General features: G+C 46.4%; 1 long non-coding RNA gene across 1 annotated transcript in view; it reads left to right on the forward strand.

Moving 5' to 3' along the window:
- Positions 1–15,573, forward strand: part of LOC114018602 — a 50,660-nt gene extending 35,087 nt beyond the window's left edge. Inside the window, exons 3-6 of the long non-coding RNA XR_006289635.1 lie at positions 1,878–1,971; positions 6,541–6,642; positions 11,825–11,977; positions 14,540–15,573. This is a non-coding gene — a long non-coding RNA (uncharacterized LOC114018602). The remainder of the gene's footprint in view (positions 1–1,877; positions 1,972–6,540; positions 6,643–11,824; positions 11,978–14,539) is intronic.
- Positions 15,574–22,307: the final 6,734 nt, after the last annotated feature.

A 22,307-nucleotide genomic window follows, 5' to 3' on the forward strand; every position in this document is an offset into this window, starting at 1 on the left:
GCACCATTAGGGATTGGTTGGCAAAAATTCCTAGTGGAACGAGAGGATATTTTCCTCAACAGCTGACCTTAAGGTGAGTACAAGGGCTATAATAGTCTCATTATGGGAATAGTACGTAAAATTAATGAGTCTCCACCATTCATGATGCCTTTTCTCAAATTCATTGGAGTTATTTATAATTATTCTTTTTAACTCCAAAGGCATCTCTTACAATTGATTTTGCCACACTTAATAATCATTGCTGAGCTTCCATACAGGTAAGTGCCTCAGATAAATTTGATTGCAGGATGCCAAGAGCTCCCAATACCTGTAGGTGATCTTGTTCCTGAATATCCAACCAATAAGGGAGGATATTTACAATATTGAATTTGGTGGTTCCTAATCCCATCAACTCCGATGATAGTGGCTCCAATAAGGTTGACACGTCATGACTCAGATCACCTATTCTTTTGGCAAGGAAGTTTTCATCGATGGTATTAGTTACCCCAAGTCCAGCTCCTACTCCTCCGAGCACCTTTGCTATCACATCCCTTTTCTTTCTTTGTTGTAAGGAGGATGGCAAGATTCCTTGTAGCCATGCTCTCCATCCCATTAATAAGGGCGTCACAAAGGGTGCACGCGGAAGATGTAGTGGAATAATAGAGATCTGAATAGGTATTATGATCTTCTTTAGGGCGAACTGAGGTTCAATCATCATAATTCTTGATACATCCTTTTTGAAAACAAAAGGTCCCACGTAACTAATTGGTGGTGGTGGAGCAATGGTCAATTTGAACAAATGTTTTCAGTTAAAACGGGCAAAATACTAGTATTAACCATGAGAATTCCTGTGCAAATGAGGTTGTCGTTTTACTGAGTCATCCAGTTTGCAAAACTTAGATGAAACATAGTTAGTCAAAGAGAGAGAACATTGATTTCTGCATACTTGACAGGATAGATTCATGATTAAATGTTTGTTGGTATAAGGAGGATACACATATAATTTAATTGAGGTGGATTGAAGATTATGGTGATGTAAACTAGAAGTAATATTTATAAAGCCTGGTGTTGTGACAGAAGGTGCGCTGATTTTAAAATTGATACACTTGGATGAGTCCCAGTGAACATCCCTATATGTCCTGTGAACAACCTATGAAAGGGGAAGGGTCCAACATTCATGCACATCCATTAGATAACTTTTTAATATATTTTAGCTGTCCAGTTGGATTTAGCACTGGGTCGTGTGTTCAATTGTCGTGTAGGGTGAATGACACCAGTGAGTTGTTGCCTTTATTCTCCTTTATAACTAAATAACAATACCCTTCCATTACGTAGGAGTAAATGCCGGATAATCCAGTCATTACATCCTCAGGGACGACCCGATATGCAGGAGTGAGAGGGATTCGAGTTGCTGGCAGATCTCGTTTTCCCCGTTTAGATCCAAAAGTGCGTATTTTAAATAGTGCCTTAGGCGGTGCTTCTGTCCTAATTTCCTCTGGAAAGGGTTTTGTTGGGGCTTTAGGTGGTGCCCTTGGCAACATTTGGACTCTAGCTCCTTTGTTTTCGTTCTCATAATTCTCATCATACTCCTCATCATATTCCTCATTTTCATTTTCTTATGTATATACCTCCTTTTCTGAATCCTCATCCTGGTCATACTCAAAAACAGGGATCTTCCACTTGTAGAGTAGACTCTCATTCATTTAACAAAACCAGTGCTTGTTTTCTTGAATTATTAGACCTTGACAAATCCTTAGGCATAACCATGCCATAACTATAGACATCAGATATTTTCCAGGAGTGTTCATGCTTTCTTCAGTACCCTATAAAAGAAAACATGAAAATATGAATTTTACCTAAGGTGGTTTATGATTACTTTTCCTCTCTTTCCTTTACAGTGTTGTCTAGGTAGATGTTTCCCTTCCACGCTTTGAGTTGTGTGCTGTGAAACCATTTGGTGACTCGTTTCTTCCCAGACTTTAATTCCAGCTAGTAAGTAGTAGGACTTTCTTTGTTTATAATGGTAACAGGACCAACCCATCTAGGACTGAGTGGATGTTTTTTTTTCTGAATAGTACTTGAATAGAACTTGATCACCCACATTCCATTCAATGAACTTAAGGTTATTATTGAGCCTTTGGTCCATCTTCCTACAATTGGCTTTTAGGGTCACAGCTACTGCCCTTTGCACACCAGTGATGACCCTTAGCATGGATTTTATATATTGGTCTGTTATTGCTCTTGGTCGATATTCATCGGGGGTACCCCTTCTGGCACCCACCATTGTTCTGGCCTTGCCATAGGTCGTCCGAATAACACCTCATGAGGAGTGAAACCGTGGGATCCAATGGTGGATCTCATTGCCATGAGAATTAATGGGAGGTATTGATCCCAGTTTTTGCCTGAGGAATCAGTGACTTTCTGGAGTGCAGTCTTCAGAGATCTATCTGATCTTTCTACAAGGCCAGATGCTTGAGGGTGGCCTTCTGCATGGTATCTTTCATGCACCCCCAGGGCTATACAGAGTTGTTTGGTTATTTCTCCAGTGAAATGAGGACCCTGATCGGAATCGATGACTCTTGGTAGACCAAACTGACTGAATGCATTTTCCAGCAATAACTTGATGGTAGTTTGAACTGTACAGTTACGTGCTGGATAAGCCTCGATCCACTTTTAGAAGGGGTCAATGCATACTAAACAATATTGGTTTCCCCTATTTGTTTGAGGTAGGAGTCCAATATAATCAATTTGCACCCTTACCCATGGACCATCCACTGGTTGATGGAGAAGAGGTGCTTTGATGATTTTGGTGTCTGGGTTATTTTGAGCACATCTCAGGCAGTTGTTGATATAATGCTCCATATCTCTTGCAATCTCTGGCCACCAGGCCACAGTAGCCAATTTACATAGCGTTTTCTGGACTCCAAAATAACCCTGTCTATGTGCCAGTTGTATCAGTTCTTGTCGAAGCACAGTTAAAATTACAAGCAATGGAATACCATCCTCTGTAGATTCCTGGTCTCCACCCTTGTTTTTAGTTACCGTAATTAAACCAGACGAATGCTGTTTAATGGTATAGGATTTGTATTTGCCATCCTTTACTAGCTGCCTAATTTCTGGGTCTTGTGGTTGTAACCTTATGATGTCCTGGTGATCAGTGGGGTCTGTTGATGTTAAGGCAGAGGTGGACAAACTACGGCCTGCGGGCCACGTCTGGCCCGCGGGACCGTCCTGTCCGGCCCCTGAGCTCCCGGCCGGGGAGGCTAGCCCCCAGCCTCTCCCCTGCTGTTCCCCCTCCCCCGCAGCCACGCCACCGTGAGGGCAGTATTCTTGGCAGTGGGGCTGCACGCTCATGCTGGGCAGCGCGGCAGCATGTCTGGCTCCAGCCAGGTGGCGCTGCTCCAGACATGCTGCTCTGAGCAGCATGGTAATGGGGCCAGGGCTGGGGGGCAGGGGACAGGGAGCAGGGGGGCAGGCAGGGGACGGGGAACAGGGGGCGGTTGGATAGGGCAGAGGTTCGTGGGAGGGTGCAGAGGACGGGGAACGGGGGGCTGGGATAGAGGGTGATGTCCCGGCGGGCGGTTAGGGGCAGGGTCCCGGGAGGGGGCGGTCAGGGGACAAGGAGTGGGGGGGGTTGGATGGGAGGGGGTTCTGAGGGGGGCAGTCAGGGGACGGGAAGTGGGAGGGGTTGGATAGGGGGCGGGGGCCAGGCTTTTGGGGGAGGCATAGCCTTCCCTACCCAGCCCTCCATATAGTTTTGCACCCCGATGTGGCCCTCAGGCCAAAAAGTTTGCCCACCCCTGTGTTAAGGCATCAATGGTTGCTTTTACCTTGTTCCATCTAAACTCTGGTCCCAAGCTTGCAGCTTGTTTTGCCAGTCGATCCACCTTGCTATTCAGGAGAGTGATTTCTGATTGATTCTTTCAGTGAGCCTTAACCTTAAACAAGAAAGTGTCACCCCTCCTGGATTCAGCTAACTGCCATGCATATTGCAGATATCCGGCATAAGCAACTGGCTGGTTGTCTGCTGTTCTCATTTCCTTGTTTTCCAAAAGAAATCTGATGAGGTTTAATAAGGATAAGTGCAGGGTCCTGCACTTAGGATGGAAGAATCCAATGCACCGCTACAGACTAGGGACTGAATGGCTAGGCAGCAGTTCTGCGGAAAAGGACCTAGGGGTGACAGTGGACGAGAAGCTGGATATGAGTCAGCAGTGTGCCCTTGTTGCCAAGAAGGCCAATGGCATTTTGGGATGTATAAGGAGGGGCATTGCCAGCAGATCGAGGGACGTGATCGTTCCCCTCTATTCGACACTGGTGAGGCCTCATCTGGAGTACTGTGTCCAGTTTTGGGCCCCACACTACAAGAAGGATGTGGATAAATTGGAGAGAGTCCAGCGAAGGGCAACAAAAATGATTAGGGGTCTAGAGCACATGACTTATGAGGAGAGGCTGAGGGAGCTGGGATTGTTTAGTCTGCAGAAGAGAAGAATGAGGGGGGATTTGATAGCTGCTTTCAACTACCTGAAAGGGGGTTCCAAAGAGGATGGCTCTAGACTGTTCTCAATGGTAGCAGATGACAGAACGAGGAGTAATGGTCTCAAGTTGCAATGGGGGAGGTTTAGATTGGATATTAGGAAAAACTTTTTCACTAAGAGGGTGGTGAAACACTGGAATGCGTTACCTAGGGAGGTGGTAGAATCTCCTTCCTTAGAGGTTTTTAAGGTCAGGCTTGACACAGCCCTGGCTGGGATGATTTAACTGGGACTTGGTCCTGCTTCGAGCAGGGGGTTGGACTAGATGACCTTCTGGGGTCCCTTCCAACCCTGATATTCTATGATTCTATAAAATAACCATCCAGTTCAGACAATGCCCTCATTGCCCAGTCAGAATCCGTGCAGATGGTAATATCTGTGGAAGATTCAGCATTTTCCAAGGCTACGATTGCCACTATTTCTGCAGCCTGGGCTGAGTTGTGTGCGATGGTTCCTTGGAATGCTTTGTCAGATGCAACATGTAAAACCGCAAACCCTGTGGCTGCCTTTCCATTGATGTACATGCTGCTTCCATCCACAACCCAGAGGTCTAGGTTATAAGTTTTAGCTTTTTCAAACACTGATTCTAACTTGAAAGGTGATATGATCTCAGGATTCATATTCTCAGGAAGAGGACACCAATGATTTATCAGGGGCTCTTTTGGTGCAGGAACTCAAAGCGCGAATGGTGCCAGGCTAAGATGTGCAAACTTTTCTACCTGTATTTCTTTGTTGATCAAAGCTAAGGTCCAGTTAGCTAGACAAGGGTGGCTTACTCTTCCAGTCAGCACATACTTCACAGGAGTCTGCGGGGACTTTAACACTACAGGAGCCATGCCCACTATATATTCCCAATGAACCAGCACCCATACAAGAGCCAATACCTCTCGCTCACATTCAGTGAATTGCTGTTCCACTCCTGATAACACTCTGGAACCATCTGCTATGGGCTTCAAGGAAGTTCCATGTTGTTGCAGTAGGATAGAGCTGATTGCTGTGTTAGTGGTTGCTAATTGGATGTGGAAGGGTTTGTTTACCTGAGGCAATGCCAGTGCAGGTGCCTCCATTAAGGCTTGCTTCAGCTGTTGTACAATTCCCTCACCCCACTTCCATAGTTGGCCCTTTCCTAAGTAGCTGGTAAAGTGGCCTTGCCTTCTCACTATAACCTTCAATGAAGTCCCTGGAAAAACCAACCAGGCCTAGGAAGGACCTGAGTATGGTAACTGATCTGTTGGAGCAGGCAGTTTAGATATTAGCTCTATTCGACTGGTATCAGGTTTCCTCCCGGCAGGGCCCAGTTGCACCCCTAAGTAGACTACCTGTTGAACTAGCTGGGCTTTGGTTGGGTTTACTAGGAACCCTGCTGTTTTCAGAATTCCTAGTACTTCATCTAGAGCTTTGATGTTGTCTTGCTTGGTTTTGGTAGTTATCAGTATATCGTCTACATAACTGACAATGTTGTCATAGTAAGAGGTGGTTTTCCATAATGCTGCTACGATGCGATGACATAAACTTGGAGTATTGTGATACCCTTAAGGAACCCTTGTAAAGGTGACTTGCTGTTCTTCATAAGTGAAAGCAAATTTATAGTAGCAGGAGGGATGGAGTGGTATGGAGAAGAAGGCGTTAGAGATGTCTAGGATGCTGTTCCAGCACGCACCTTCAGTGATTAAATTCATCACCTCTGGAAATTTAGCAGCAACGGGGGCCAACCTGGGTGTCACCTTGTTTAATCCCCTATAGTCCACGGTTAACCTCCAGGAGCGTCCATCGGCCTTTCTAACCGGCCAGATAGGAGAGTTGCAGACACTTTGACAAGGTATCAGCACTTTTTGATTCAATAATGCCTTTACTGTGGGTCGAATCCCCTCCTTCATCTCTGCAGAATACCGGTATTGATGTATAGGGTTTGCATTAGGACTTTCTACCTTTATTGAGGCTTGAACCTTTCCACAACTTAGTTCGTTAGGAGCAAACACCTCCTTGTATTTGTTGATAACTTGTTGGATTTCTGTCTCCCATACAGGAAACCGCAATTCTTCTGGAGCCTTGGCAGCACAGATGGGGTGTGTTGCAGGGATTAGAATACCTGCTTCTCCGTGTTTGGCTTGAATCAACATCCTATTAGGTAAGTCAATAGTTATATCCAGTCGTTGCAACAGATTTATTCCTATTATGCCTGTACCATCCAATTTTTGCAGTCCAAATGAGGTCTGTGTAGATAGAGACCCGATATGGCATGTAACATCATAAGTAAAAGGAATGATATTTTCTTTACCGTTATATGAGACCAAAGATTTCAGTTCTCTTACTGGCAAGTTCTTAGCTGTAGTATTTCCCTTGAGACATAACAAACTAGTGCAGGTCCCTGTATCCACCAGCATTGATTGTTCTATTTTTCCAAAGCTTCCCATGATTTTAATTTTTGCTGTAGGCCTGCCCCACTCATCGTTAACTACAGAGGCTACCATACCAGGGGCTTGGGAAGCTCGGCCTCCTCAGTAAGTACTGCTAGTTGAGACAGACTCTACAGGAGCGTCGGAACTTGGCCCTCCAGCCTTTTGCCCAGATTCATATTTAGCCAATTTTAGAAACATGTCCTCTCCTGACAGTCTCTGCTTATTTAGTTTGTCCCATGGCTCGTACTGAGATAATCTTTTTAGCATATGCTTTTTAAAAATCCTTATCTCATCTCCAGTTCCTCTGAACATAAAGTTTCTGTTGTCCAGGGGTTTAGTAGTGGAGGAACTTTGTCCTGTGTTGCTGCTTTTACCATTTGTTGTCTCCTTACTGTTATAGCTACCTTCCTTTTTGCTGATGTTCCTTGATGGGCTAGTTTCTGGAGTTCAAAAATCTCCCAAGCTCTTGCTTCTAGTAAAGGCAGCCGAGCGTTACGTATATCTACTGGACCCATAGCTAGCCATATGCTAGGAGCTAAACCCTGCACATAAAGTTCTCTTAACTCTGGTGTATCTTAAATGATTACCCCATTTCAGTTCACCCCTAGTCTAGCCAACCAGAATAACAGTTTTTTCCTCAGAAAATATTTTTCTGGCCTTTCCTCTACACTCTGCTTTTCTGAATATGCCTTGCCCATTACATTATCATGTGGATAAAACAGTCAAAATACACATGAATAGATAGTAGATGGTTCATTATTTGCATCAATTAATACATTATAAGGAAGAGCTGCAAAATCATCATTAAACATACATTCCCTTAGTATATATATCACATCATCTTGAGTCAAATGTGGTGTTACAGATAATCTGGCTAACCAGTTAAGCACTGTATCTTGGTTAGAAGGGCGCATGTGCTTTCCCATGGCTCTAGCCTGCTCTGGTGTTTTACCAAGGGGGGTTGCCCGGTGTTTTCAAATGGTGTAACTGTGATCCTGCTGGTAATAGCTCATCCAAAGTGACCACTCTCCCTACAATGTGCATGATAATCAAGGTGGGCCATTTCCAGCACAAATCCAGGTTTTCTCACCCCCCCCCCCACACACACACACAAACACACACACACAAACTCACTCTCCTGCTGGCAATAGCTCATCCAAACTGACCACTCTCCCCACAATGTGCATGACAATCAAGGTAGGCCGTTTCCAGCATAAATCCAAGTTTAACCAGAACGTCGGGGGGGGGGGGGGTAGGAAAAAACAAGGGGAAATAGGCTACCTTGCATAATGACTTAGCCACTCCCAGTCTCTATTTAAGCCTAAATTAATAGTATCCAATTTGCAAATGAATTCCAATTCAGCAGTTTCTCGCTGGAGTCTGGATTTGAAGTTTTTTTGTTGTAAGATAGCGACCTTCATGTCTGTGATTGCGTGACCAGAGAGATTGAAGTGTTCTCCGACTGGTTTATGAATGTTATAATTCTTGACATCGGATTTGTGTCCATTTATTCTTTTACGTAGAGACTGTCCAGTTTGACCAATGTACATGGCAGAGGGGCATTGCTGGCACATGATGGCATATATCACATTGGTGGATGTGCAGGTGAACGAGCCTCTGATAGTGTGGCTGATGTTATTAGGCCCTGTGATGGTGTCCCCTGAATAGATATGTGGGCACAGTTGGCAACGGGCTTTGTTGCAAGGATAGGTTCCTGGGTTAGTGGTTCTGTTGTGTAGTATGTGGTTGTTGGTGAGTATTTGCTTCAGGTTGGGGGGCTGTCTGTAGGCAAGGACTGGCCTGTCTCCCAAGATTTGTGAGAGTGTTGGGTCATCCTTCAGGATAGGTTGTAGATCCTTAATAATGCGTTGGAGGGGTTTTAGTTGGGGGCTGAAGGTGACGGCTAGTGGCGTTCTGTTATTTTCTTTGTTAGGCCTGTCCTGTAGTAGGTGACTTCTGGGAACTCTTCTGGCTCTATCAATCTGTTTCTTCACTTCCGCAGGTGGGTATTGTAGTTGTAAGAATGCTTGATAGAGATCTTGTAGGTGTTTGTCTCTGTCTGAGGGGTTGGAGCAAATGCGGTTGTATCGCAGAGCTTGGCTGTAGACGCTGGATCGTGTGGTGTGGTCAGGGTGAAAGCTGGAGGCATGTAGGTAGGAATAGCGGTCAGTAGGTTTCCGGTATAGGGTGGTGTTTATGTGACCATCATTTATTAGCACTGTAGTGTCCAGGAAGTGGATCTCTTGTGTGGACTGGACCAGGCTGAGGTTGATGGTGGGATGGAAATTGTTGAAATCATGGTGGAAATCCTCAAGGGCTTCTTTTCCATGGGTCCAGATGATGAAGATGTCATCAATATAGCGCAAGTAGAGTAGGGGTGTTAGGGGACGAGAGCTGAGGAAGCGTTGTTCTAAATCAGCCATAAAAATGTTGGCATACTGTGGGGCCATGCGGGTACCCATAGCAGTGCCGCTGATCTGAAGGTATACATTGTCCCCAAATGTAAAATAGTTATGGGTAAGGACAAAGTCACAAAGTTCAGCTACCAGGTTAGCCATGACATTATCGGGGATAGTGTTCTTGACGGCTTGTAGTCCATCTTTGTGTGGAATGTTGGTGTAGAGGGCTTCTACATCCATAGTGGCCAGGATGGTGTTATCAGGAAGATCACCGATGGACTGTAGTTTCCTCAGGAAGTCAGTGGTGTCTCGAAGGTAGCTGGGAGTGCTGGTATTTGTGCTGGAAATGGCCCACCTTGATTTTCATGCACGTTGTAAGGAGAGTGGTCACTTTGGATAGGCTATTACCAGCAGGAGAGTGAGTTTGTGTGTGTGGTTTTTGGAGGGGGGTGAGAGAACCTGGATTTCTGCAGGAAATGGCCCACCTTGATTATCATACACATTGTGAAGAGAGTGGTCACTTTGGATGGGCTATTACCAGCAGGAGAGTGAGTTGGGGTGGGGGGGGGGCGGAGGGTGAGAAAACCTGGATTTGTGCTGGAAATGGCCCAACTTGATGATCACTTTAGATAAGCTATTACCAGCAGGAGAGTGGGGTGGGAGGAGGTATTGTTTCATGGTCTCTGTGTGTATAATGTCTTCTGCAGTTTCCACAGTATGCATCCGATGAAGTGAGCTGTAGCTCACGAAAGCTCATGCTCAAATAAATTGGTTAGTCTCTAAGGTGCCACAAGTACTCCTTTTCTTTTTGTGATCACCACAGGAGCCAACGGGCATCCCTTCTGTGCAGCTTCCACCTCCTCCCAGCTTTGAAGTGCAGAGGGTAGCTGCTCTTTCCCATACCAATTTTCTGGTGGATGTTCCTCACACCAATCCATAGTTAAGGCAGCCAAGGGGTTAGTGTCAACTGCCTTTATTAACGCCTATGTTAAGTACAGCTGGTCTTACAGTTGTTTGATGTGGCGTTGACACCCCGCATGGGAGACAGACCTTTCCCGATTGGCAGCAGCCTCTTTAATTAACTGTCTAACTGCTACCTGAGATTCCAGCAGTTCTTGTGTTTTAACGTCTGCTTTTCTTTCAGCCGCTGTAGTTTTAGCGCTAAGGTCTCTCAGCTGCTGTTCAAGCTGAGCCACCTGTAATATTAGAGTGGACACAGTGGCCTTAGCTGCTTGCAGCTCAGCGGCTTGCTGTTCAGCCTGCTGGTTTGCTGCTTGCACTTCTCAAGTCCCTGGTCTGCATGCTCTTTCAGCAGCATCACTTGAGAATTGAGCTCCCGGCCGACCATGGTCAGGCTGTAAATTAGAGCTCGTTTTTGTTCCTTTTTACTGGGCTTAGGCTTGCTAGTGGTAGAAAGCCCACAAGATGGAAAATTTACCCATGGAATCCCTTCCTGCTAGTGATTCCTGCTGCCAAGGATTTTCTCCCTTCCCGAAAGAATCGATAGCATGATCCAAAGAATTTTTATTAGACTGGGAAGTCCATCCTTGCAGACTGAAAATTCGGTCCATCGTGTTGTAGGGAGTTGCTTGCCCAACTACAGAATTTAAAGGGTAACTTAAATGAAGATAGGAGGGCTCCGGTAAGAATCCGCGCCTTTATACATGGCACCTCGGCTCGGGCTAGGCTAGTCTAATACACTGCCTTCTGCCAAAGAAAAGTGGCCACCCTTTTGGGGCCAGACCACTCCGTACCTACCCTGTACAGAGAAAGGTACTAACGTCACTGGACAGGGCAACCAGTAACTGCTATCTGTTACCAAAGGGGCGGGGTGGGCGGGTGTCCCGCGACCCCTGATCCACAATAACAGGATTTCAATGGAGCTAGGATAAAATCCCACCCTTTGCCAAAAGAGGTGGGAAAGGAGCCAACTGGTTCACTTGCCCTTCGGCTAACACAATAATATCCCAGTAAGAACTCCCTCCCCGAGTCTCAAGGACTGAAACTGCTGCTGTTCACATAATAAAAATAAAATAGCCTAACAGGACCCTAAGGAGATGGCTAATCCAGTCCCCAGAGAGTCCTGCTGCGGTCGCCAGAAATGTTATCTCAAAGGGGAGCCAAGATAACTCTGAATGTATAAATGGTGTAGGTATCAGAATGGGAACAAGCCCCTTTTTCCCAAAAGAGCAGATTCGCCCTCTGCCATATCTGTCACCAGTGGATTGGTGCAGATTTCCTCCCCTCTTCCCTTGTGTGTTGTGCAATAAATAAAAGCTGACAAAGAAATAAGGGTTAAATAACAGGTAAGTGTATTAAGGAATAAATTACAGATAAGGGAAGGGATATATGTGAATGAGCAATAACTATATAAAGAACACAAAACCAGTGACACAGCAGCCGTTCCTATGAGCATAAAGCTCAGGCTGAAAATTGAAACCGAACCCACCCTGGCATTCAAGAAAATATAACCCCAATTAAGAAACCCTAATTTGTCTCACTGTATTCCCAGCACTTCAGTGGCGGCGGCGAAGTCCAGGACCTCTACTCCGTGGGTAATTGGAACCTGTGGAGGAGGAGCGCTGGAGAGTCCCTCGATGACTGTTGGAACTGAAGAAGCGGACCAAGAACCCGCTGGATGTTGGCGTTCCCAGGAGTAGGACAGGTAAGGTGGAATGCGTCTTCTTCTTTCTTCTCACCCCGGGGATGAATGGTATTCTTCGGTGGTGCACTGGTGCCATGAAGACCTGAACCGCGCACACACAGTCACTGTGATGGACTGCGCCGCCAGTCTGTGATTACAGTTCTTTTATAGAGTCTGTGGTGGGAGAACATGGTATGATCCTGGGAAAGGTGGGAAACAGTCTGAGGTGGTGTGGCCATGGGATCGCCCAGTGGCAAGAAAAAACAGTTCAATCCAGTTACATCTAGGCCAGGCTGACAGGGGGTCACAAGATGGAGTCACAAGATGACAGTTCAGACTCCATCTTGGATTGCTGCAATATCCTTAAAACTGATTATTGGGTCTGATACACACATGTAACTCAATAAACCATAACAGTTTATACCCAACAAAAAGAGTACACAATCAGGAAATAATCAGGATATTTTCCCTTGTTCTTGTATTATGAGAGAGGGTAAATAGGACTACAAGATTTACTTTCTCTATAGCATTCATTATATTGTGTACTTTTATCATGTCCCCGCTCTAAACTAAAAAGTTTCATACTTTTCAATCTCTTTTCATAAATAAATCATTCCATCACCCACCTCAGCTATATATAGAGATTCACAGATTCCAAGGCCAGAAGGGTCCATTGTGCTCATCTCGTCTGACCTCCTGTAAAACACAGGCCACAGAACATCCCCCAAATGATAATGTTACCAGAATTGAACAAAATAGTCCAGGCATGGGCATATCATTGATCTATAATGGCATAACAATACTTTCAGTATTATATCTCCTATTTTTAAATTTATCCTTGCATCTTGATTGTTTTTAGTGCTGCTGCACATTGAGCAGATATTTTTGTTGAGCTGTTCACAGTGATACCCTGGTCTTTTGCTTGAGTCGCTATACCTAATATAGAGGAAGCAGTTCAGATTATTCTTATAAAGTATATGGCCTGACATTTGTCAGTGATGAAGTGTTTCTGCCATCAAGCTGACCATTCAGATTGATTGTTTAGTTCCCTCTGAAATTCCACACAGTCTCGTTTAGTCTTAACTAATTTAAATTATTTTATTTTCTGCAAATTATACCATCTCACTGTTCATTCCCTTTTCCATAACATTAATTAGTAACAGTAATACAGCATTGCAGCACATATATTGAGGAGATAATAAAAATTGCATAGATCATGAGAGAGGCAAGAGCCCAGGAGGAGCCTCAGTCCTGACCCATCTGATCTTCCATACCATCTCTGTAAGGAGAAGGTCTTTGTCTGCAGCTATATGGTAAGACCTAAAGCCTAAGGCCTTTGTCTGCAGCCAGATTAAAAGAGCAGCCAAGAAGCAGCCATTAGCTGAGAAGCAGGAAGTCACATCCTCATATTCCATCTAAATTACATTAAAACAATGAAAAAATCAGGCTGTTAAGAAGGAGACCCTGTCCTAATAGCACCCACTATCAGCAGATAAAGAAACGGATCTTAAGATGGCTAAAGAAAACTTAGTTTGATAGCATTCTGTCTGGCAAGAAAATCACTTATCAATAGTTGAGGTTGTGAAATCCTAATTTATTGTTTTATCATTATGGTCCCCACTCCCCTATTGTTTATCTGTATGGTCTCTGTCTGGTTCTCTAATTGTTTCTGTCTGTTACGTAATTAATTTTGCTCGGTGTAAATTAATTAACGTGGTAGAGTAGAATTGGTTAGAGAAATTGTTACACTATGTTAGGATTGGTTAGTAAAATTTTAGTATAATGATTGGTTAAGGTACAGCTAAACAGGACTCAAATTTCACTATATAAACTAAGTTCCAAAAGGAAGTTCTTTGGGAACCAACTCCAGGACACAGCCCCAAAGATCAGAGCTGCCAGACCTCAACATTCTGCCAATAACACTGTGCAGAAACTGGAGTCCCCCATGTGGACCTGATCCTGACTGGCCATCAAAAAAAGTTCATCTGTCTTACTGGGAGTGGTGAGCACTGTATGTGTAGCGTGGGCAGTCTGGTTTTGGTGATTGTTAATAAATAGAGGTTATGTAGTATATTACTGTGTAAGGCTCTTTCACTGGTAAAAGGTCCTGCAAACCTGCAGAAGTAGTATACACCCAGAGCCCTATGTATTGGAAAAGGGTGTGCATACTTAAATTGACCAGGTTAGTTACACCCTGAGCCCTATGAATTGGGTACAGATGGCCCTGAGCCCTATGGTTTGGGTAAGGGTAGGTGGTTTTTGCCTTGAGCCCTACGGACTGGGAAAAGGTGGGGTGCCCTAATCTGTGCAGGTAACAGTCTCCACCAATGATGTTGCAGGCAGCAAATGTTTCTGGATAAGCATTTAATTCCTCTCTCGGTCAACTAGCCTGTCACACAGTGCATTGTTAACTGCAGTTTTGCTGGAACAGCCTACGGGTTTACTTAATTCTCAATGTTTTATGTTATACCAGCCAGAATATATCCTTGATGACCCATGCAGTTACATTAACAAGCAATTTTATTTCTAGATGTTTGCTATAATGGTTTTTATTTTCTAAATTGTTTCATTTATTTTCTTCAGTCCAGTGTAAAGGAGAAAGCTGTGTCCCTGAAATCTTGTGATGTAGTCAGCCTTATGAAGGAACATTATGTTTGAAGAGGGAAAGCAAGAAAGTATCCAATCCTCTGATCCTGCAGATAGCTTTAAATGGATGCTGGGATCCAGGCCTAACTGATCAATACTACCAAGGAGATGGATCCAGATGGATGTGAAAAAGAGAGGGAAGAGGAGGAACAAATCTTGTACTCAGAAATGTAGGGTTTTCTTTTATGGCTGCTTATTATTATTATTTATAGAATGCTTTTAAAGTGTACACTTTGCTTTGTAATAGACCTATGGTCCTTCCCATTCTGATTCAGAAAAATATAATGGGTGAAATCCTGGCCCCTTTGAAGGCTTTGGAAGTTTTCTCATTGACCTCACTTAGATCAGGATTTCACCCAATAAAAGGGATACTCTACCAGGGGTTCAGTGCACTGTGATCCCTTCTGAAAACAAAAATTACCACAGGACCCCAGGAGCAGAGGCCAACCCTGAGCCCACCTAAGCTCTGCCACCCCAGGCAGGGGGACGGAACCCCTGGGGCTTCAGCCCTGGGCCCCAGCAAGTCTAACGCCAGCCCTGGCAACCTATTAAAACGGGGTCGCGACCCACTTTGGAGTCCCAACCCATAGCTGAGAACCACCGCAGAAATATTTCATGAATAGGGAGGGAGATTATATAAAAGCAGTAATTTTGGAGAGATTTAGAGGATAAGAGAAGAGGTCATGCAATGTATGAAATTACTTCTTTAATATAAACTTTTAAAGAAATTTTAGTTAAAATTATTTGTTTGCGAAATCAGAACAAAGCCCCAACTACATCACGTCAAATGGAAAGTAATTCTCTGAGAGAGAGAGAGAGAGAGAGAGTGTGTGTGTGTGTCTGTGTCTGTGTCTGTGTGTCTGTGTGTGTGAGAGAGAGAGAGAGAGAAGGAGAGCACTTTAAGTAGGCCTTTGAACAGCTCTGGAAAAATCTTCCTCAATAAAACACTGTTTGTTTCTTTCACAGCTTGATTCTGGCTTTGTCTTCAAGTTGTTCTTATTGCACTTCATTCTTTCATCAGTTCCTTATCTGAAAATGTCACATGGTGCAAAAAGGGTTTTGAGAACTAGATATTGAGTAAATGTACCAATTTAAATAGGCTCAGCATTGGAACATATTACATAAGATTAGTGATGCAACATATACACATTGTGCTGTCAGTTATGTGACTAAGAGGGCCAAAGATCCAATTCTATAGCTTGTACTCATATTGAATGTGAGTAAAGGCTGCAGGATCTGGCCCCAAATCTTTAAGTCTTTATTCAGTCAAAACTCCTGTTAACAATTTTTGTGTCTGTGAACTGACTTGGCTTTCAGTTCTCTTGGTAGGTATGTGTGTCAAGGAATGAACAGTCAAGGGAAGGTATTTAAATATTCAAATTCAGTCATAGTTTATATCTTCAAATTCTATTACATACATCAAAAATGACCCCCTTATTTACTATAAAAGTAAGCATACATATATCAATTATAAGCCTATATCAGTTAGGACGCACACAAAGCTACATTAAAAGAACATTAATGTTGCAAAGTGAAGCACTCAAAAGGTAGAAAATGTGAGAACTAAGGTTGCTTGTTCAATCTTAATTTGGCCCCTGGTGGATAGCATAACAATTGTCTTTAATTACATGATCATATACTATTTCCTAGGGTTTTTTAAAAAGCTAACTGAAAGACAGAAATTCCATCCTTTGGCATCATGTGGACACCCACATATTGCATCTGTGTCTGGAACCTTAGATCCACTGCACATATCTCAGTCACTTGAGCTAAGGTAGTAACTGATAGCAGTAGTAAATTGTCATCATCCATGTGGACCAGCACTTAAGGGAGAGGAGACACACACTTTGGCAGTGGGTTTTCTGACAGCAGAGGAAAGGTGAGTCTTGGGTTCCATTCCAGGCTCTGCAAGGGAGTGTGCTGTAGTGGGCACAGGCTCTTCTGCTTGTTTCCTCCAAAGCCTGACCCCATCTGCCCATCCCCTCCAATCTATTCCTCTCCCAGTCCTGTCTGTTCCCTACCCCAGCCCTTGTCGCAGAACCATTCTCATTGCCTACGATGATGGGGTGTCTACCCACACAGGACTGGAAAGGATTCAGATGACCAGGCAGGCCAATTAACTCCACTGTCTGCACCTGGAGGAGGAGCCAGAGAGCAGGGCGTTGATTGGGAGCAGGCTCAGCAGGGCAGGAAAAAGCAGGACTTCCATAAAGCCAGGGAGCAGACAACAGAAGGGGGCTGCAGGAAAGCAGGCTGAAGTCACTCCAAGGGAGGTATGTTAAGACTATAGAGCGTGATCCATGGTTTCTCCCTGGGTGAAGGGAGTTGGGATGCTGGCAAGCCCAGAGAGTGGGGAGACAGGAAGGTAGGAGAAGGCTCAGGGAATAGCAGCAAAGAATAGCTGTGCAGGCCTTGGCTGCTAATTGGAGGGCCCCTGAGCTGGATCCCAGAGTAGAGGATGGGCCCAGGTTCTCCTACCAGTCACTGAAGATGTGGCAAATACCAAGCAAAGGACTGTGAACTGCCTGGGACAACTCAGTCTGGGAAAGACTTTGTTACTTACCGGAACCACATAGAGACCTGGCTGGAGGGCTGAGTCATGAAGAGGAGGCTGCAGTCCCTGGAATGAGAGGGGTCCGTAGGAAGAGCGGAGGACAGGAGAGACCCCACCAGAGGAGGGTGTAATGCCTGGCCAGAGCTAATCCCCAGGATGGCCAGCAGGAGGCACCACCAGCAGTGAGTGGACCCTGTGACACTATGCAGTCCTAGTTTCTACTCCTCAGTCTTCTCATTCCAGTCCCAGTTTTCTTGCCCAGTCAGTCCTAGTCTAACAGTCTGAGTCCCAAAACCCACCACTGTCACCCCTCCACGTACTCAGTCCTAGTTTTCTCACCCAGCGAGTCCTCCTGTCCCAATTCTTTGTTCACACTTTCTCCCTCCCTGTCTCTCCTCATCCAATTTGCCTCTTACCTTCCCGCCACTGGCTCCCAGTCCTAGTCTCCCTCCCCAGGTTCCACATCCAATCTTAGTCTCCCCCTTCCTGGCCTTTGTCATACTCTTTTGCCCAACTAGTCCTAGTTCTCCCCTTGTACCCCAGTTCCCTGTCAGATCTGTCTCCCCTCCCCCTCACTCCTATTTCCTCACACACACTGGTTCTTAGTCCCAGTCTTTCCCCCGACCTCCTTGCCAGATCTCTGTCCTCCCCTGCCAACTGTCTCCCAGGTCCCCACCCTAGCTCACAGTTCCAGGCTTCTCCCCAACTCCAGTCCCAGTTTCACCCATGGGCAGTGAATATCAAAGGTCAGAGGAGGCTAAGCCTCCCTTAACCCAGGCCGTGGCCCCACCCACGCTCCCCTGAAGCCGGCAGAGGCTCAACTCAGACTGGCGGCCAGGAGCTGAGGCGCCCAGTGCAGCTAGGGCACTCAGGGCTCTGGCTGCGCAGGGGGGGCTCGGGCAGGGGGATAGGGCTGGGGCGCTGACCTCCCAGAAGTGTGGGTTCACCTGTTGCCCTTGGTCTCACTGGACTCCTTCTCTCAATCTACTCTTTTCCCTCTCCCCAGTTTAGCTTTTGTCCCTTCTGCATTCAAATCAGACGGGTCACAATGTCTGGGTGCAAGCGGGGGGTTACTAAGCGCACAGGAGAGACAGTGCCTGGACCCACCCCATCTGGAGCAATCATTAAAGGGAAAATCCAATTTTGCCCCTGAAGCCCTGGCCTGGAGCACACAATGTGGGGATGGCACATGTGCAGTCCAGTTCCATGTAGGAATTGTGAGGAGATGGCGCATGTGCATTATGGTCTGCATTAGGAGCATTGAGAGGCTTGAGCAAGCTCAGTGACGATGGGCTCTTTAGACATTTTAGCTGTTATGCTCAGTAGAGTCTTCTTAAGAGTTTGTGTGCACTGAAGAGTTGGGGTTTTTTTTTTTTTTTTAAGGTTTATAACTTGGCTAAATTCAGGGGGATTTTTACAGGGCTGGCAAAAGGCACATGGCCTGATACTAAGGCCAGTCCCCTCACAAATTGTAAGTCCCTCTTCCAAAACATGGAGATGTTAGAAGTATTCAAAAAAAAGTCAATGGATTTTTTTTTTTTTTTTTTTTTTTTTAGCGTGGGCAAAACAATGCATTTCCCTCTAGCCTTATTTTTGGAAATGGCTGAAGACTTTTGCCTAGAATTTTCCCAAAAAACTAAACCTGAGGCAAAAACCCAGCATGGAGAACTTCAGTCCAGGCAGATAAAATCCAGCAACATTATAAGCAACTGAAAACAGGATTTTATAATGGGAATTGTGTCAGGTAACCTTAATAATAGACAGCTCTACCAGTCCCACCTATAAACCTAGGCCAAATGGGGTTTGCACAGCAATTCTCTGTGGGTGGATGGATGGGAGAGAATTCTTCCTTCTCCCCCACCATGTCCCTGGAAGTGAGTGGAGTTGATCTGCTTCTAGCTGAAGTAGCAACCCTGGCACTTGCTTCTCCCTTCTGAGGGGTTTTAAGTTAATCATTAGGTTTATGTAGTTGTGGAACAGTTGGCCATACCACCACTCCTCCTCCTTAAGCCTGCCTGCAAGCCTCTTTGCTTTTTGTTGGCGAGAGAGCTCTTCTCTGAAACATGCAGAGCCTCTGCAGGTTTCTCCCTTGCTGTGTTCTGCTGCCTTTAGGGCCCTCTACGTCTGTGGAGAGCAGGATTGTGTCACCAATGGAAGATTTATGATCTAAATCAGGGGTGGTCAAACTTTTTGGCCTGAGGGCCACATCTGGGAATAGAAATTGTATGGCGGGCCATGAGTGCTCACAAAATTGGGGTTGGGGTGCAGGAAGCTGAGGGCTCTGGTAGGGGTGCGGGCTTGGGGATGGGGCCAGAAATGAGGAGTTGAGGGGGCTCTGGGCTGGGGAGGGGGAGTGAGATGCGGGGTGGGGGGGGGAACGAGGGCTCCAGCTGGGGATGTGGGCTCTGGGGTGGTGCTGGGGCTGAGGAATTTCGAGTGTAGGAGGGTGCTCTGGGCTGGGACTGTGGGGTTCGGACAGCAGGAGGAGGATCAGGGCTGGGGCAAGGGGTTGGGGTGTGGGAAGGGGTGCAGGCTCCGGCTGGGGGTATGGGCTCTGGGTGGGGCTGGGGATGAGGGGTTTGGGGTGCAGGAGGGTGCTCTGGGCTGGGATCAAGGGGTTCAGAGGGAAGGAGGGGGATCAGGGCTGGGGCAGGGGGTTGGGGCATGGGGAGAGGCTCAGGTGTGCAGGCTCCAGGTGGCGCTTACCTCAAATGGCTCCCAGAAGCAGCAGCATGTCCCTTCTCCTACGTGGAGGCGCAGCCAGGCAGCTCTGCACGCTACTCTGTCTGCAGGCACCGCCCCTGCAGCTCCCATTGGAGCGCCAGAAGGGGCCACTGGAGCACGTAGGAGCCGGAGCAGGGGCATGCTGCTGCTTCTGGGAGGCACATGAAGCGGCCCTTGACCCTGCTCTCCAGCTGGAGTGGGACCATGTCGTAGCTTCCTGGAGCAGCCCCCAACTCTGCTCCCCGCCTTGAGTGCCGTAGCAGGGCCATGTGGCTGCTTCCGGGAGCCATGTGGCACAGCCCCGACCCTGCTCCCCAGCCGCAGCGCCAGAGCGGGCAAGCCCCAGAATCCGCTCCCCAGCAGGAGTTTGAGGGCCGGCTTAAAACGGTCCGTGGGCCGTAGTTTGCCCACCCCGATCTAAATTAATCTCCAGTTCTGGATTTATGTTTCACAAAACATAGGCACATGTATTACATATAAAAACTGAGTGAGTTCATTCACTGAAGGGAAATGGGTGGTTTTTTGTTTTTAATTGTGGCCTTTTGTTCCCTTAGGGGGTAAAAGGTATAATGCTCAATACCTTTTTATCACCTTTTATCATCACTTGATGATTACCTGTTCTGTTCATTCCCTCTGGGGCATCTGGCATTGGCCACTGTCAGAAGACGGGACACTGGGCTTGATGGACTTTTAGTCTGACCCAGCATGGCCATTCTTATGTTCTTTAACTGACCACTAACTGTAAAACACTTAAATCCTCTCGTGCTGCTGAAGAGAGTGCTGTTTTTGTGACAGGAAAAGCAACAGCAAATAAGGAAAAAGCAAGTTTGCATCAAAGACTATCTAAGGGCAACAATCTCCAATGTGAATGAATTTTCACATAACACATTCAAGAGTGTATTGCTGAAATAATACAGGTGGCTTAAAACTTTCCTATAATGCACAACAGTCATGAAGAAAGTACAGATGCTATTTCATTTACAGCGTGGGACCTACAAAGACTAAACCTAAGTTCTGTATTTTGAAACTTCCAGATTTAGATGATAAGATCCAAAAGTCAGATATAATGGCGTGAAAGATGCACATCAGTGAGCGTAGCTCAGCAAGTTTGAAGTAACTTAGATGCTTCATCTTCACTAGAGAAATGTTACACTCCATCTAGTTTTAACAGTGTTTAGCTGAATGAGTTTTTAAAACTGGTTAGAATTTGGGGGAAGTTTTCTTCAGTACAGACCCAATTTAAGGCAGAGTATGTTAGTACAACTCCTGGGTAAATTACACTAATAGACTCACAACTGAATTTGGCATGGGCTTTGTACTTCACACAGAGCAGTGAAGAAGGACTCGTCAAACTGGTTATACAAATTTAGTTAGGGTGTCTGGTCCAAACTGCAAAAAAGCTGTACTTGTTACAGCATGATGCTTTGTCTACCCCTACGCCTCTGGCACAGCAAAATACGGTTAGCGCAACACAACTACTATACTTACCACACTCACAAATAAAGTTTTAACCTGTTGTGTTCAAACACAAGCCATGTGTACAGCCAACCATGCCAGCAACTGATTACAGCTTATAACATGAACAGGGCCCAAAAAACTGTAGTCTGACTTTCTGCCACTTTTGTTGCTACTGACGATTGTTGACATTCACTGGGGCTGCGTCTGTTCCATCCACAATTCTCAGTCTATCACTTACCTCCCTTCTCCTGTATCATTCTGTGCAGTGCCTCCTAATCCCAATCAGGAGTATAGCCATGGGTGGGCGTCCATGGGCCGCAGCCCACCCACTTAGCATCCAGACCCAGACCCAGCTCGCTCCATTCTGCCCATCTGGCACTGCAGCCGTGGAGCAGGGTTGGGGTGTGGGGGCTTGTCCCACTCCGTCCGCCCGGCACTCCAGCCGGGGAGCGGGGTCAGGGACTTGCCCAGCTCCGTCCGCACAGTGCTCCAGCCAAGAAGAGGGCAGGGCGCGGAGCACTGCCCCCTTCTGTCCACCCAGCGTTCCTGCAGGCAGTGGGGGGCTTGCCAGGGAGCGGGGTCGGGATGTGGGGGTTTGCTCTGCCTGCCCGGTACTCCAGCCAGGGAGCGTGGTTGGGGCGCGGGGGCTTGCCCTACTCCACCCACTCAGTGCTCTAGCTGGGGAGCAGGCAGAGTGGGGCAAGCCCCCGCACCCTCACCATGCTCCCTGGCTGGAGCGCCGGGCAGGGAGGCAGAGCGGACAGGGTGCCCATTTTTCCAGGGCCCACAATTGGCTGGGGGCCCTGGGCACACCACTTTGGCCCAGTGGCTAATCTGCCACTGGGAAGAGCAAGCTTCAGGCGACCCAGTGGCAGCAGAGGAATCCTCAAAAAAGGTAGGCCTGCCGCTTGGGGAGCCAGGCCCGGTGTGGGACTGGGATGGGAGCCATTGCTGCTGGAGAGCAGCTTC

The sequence above is a fragment of the Chelonia mydas genome, chromosome 3 (genome assembly GCF_015237465.2).
Source record: "Chelonia mydas isolate rCheMyd1 chromosome 3, rCheMyd1.pri.v2, whole genome shotgun sequence".
In the NCBI taxonomy this organism is placed as follows: domain Eukaryota; kingdom Metazoa; phylum Chordata; order Testudines; family Cheloniidae; genus Chelonia; species Chelonia mydas.